Here is an 848-nt window from a genome sequence, read left to right on the forward strand (position 1 = left end):
TCTGTGAGGCGGCGTGTACTCAGCAGTCACCCTGCTCTCCTTTGCTCCTCCTCTCTCTGTGAGGCGGCGTGTACTCAGCCGTCACCCTGCTCTCCTTTGCTCCTCCTCTCTCTGTGAGGCGGCGTGTACTCAGCCGTCACCCTGCTCTCCTTTGCTCCACCTCTCTCTGTGATGTGGCGTGTACTCAGCCGTCACCCTGCTCTCCTTTGCTCCTCCTCTGTCTGTGAGGCGGCGTGTACTCAGCCATCACCCTGCTCTCCTTTGCTCCTGCTCTCTCTCTGTGAGGCGGCGTGTACTCAGCGTCACCCTGCTCTCCTTTGCTCCTCCCCTCTCTCACTCACTCCTTTCTGTCACTTAACACTGTCTAATTTATTATCTTATTATTTTTTCCCCCAGTAGAATTTGAGCTCCATGAGGGCAGGAACTTTTTTTCTAGTTTTAGTAATTGTTCTCAACATTTAATAGTGTGTTTACCATCTGTGGATACTCCATTAATGTTTGTGAAATTAAGTGTAGAACCATTGCAATCTCTTTTATCATATATATCTACTCATGAAGCACAGACCTTTTGTGCTGGGTGGCTCTTGTCAGTAGGTGTTGGAGAGAAGATGATGACAGTCTCTTAAAACCCTTTCTAACCCCATTTTCTGACACTCACGAACTCCCCAGCTCTTATTTATTTTGAGCAGGTCATTTACCTATATGCACAACCACACGGATACAATACATGATCACCTGTTCATATCAAAGACACATGGGCTTCCAAGAAACAGAAAGAGTACACCTGTGCTGTCTGTTGGTGAGAGTCCAGACTACCTGAAGAAACACGTCAGACAGTCTCTGACAGC

This window comes from Otolemur garnettii, unplaced genomic scaffold (genome assembly GCF_000181295.1).
Source record: "Otolemur garnettii isolate 467f Iridium unplaced genomic scaffold, OtoGar3 scaffold00001, whole genome shotgun sequence".
Lineage (NCBI taxonomy): Eukaryota > Metazoa > Chordata > Mammalia > Primates > Galagidae > Otolemur > Otolemur garnettii.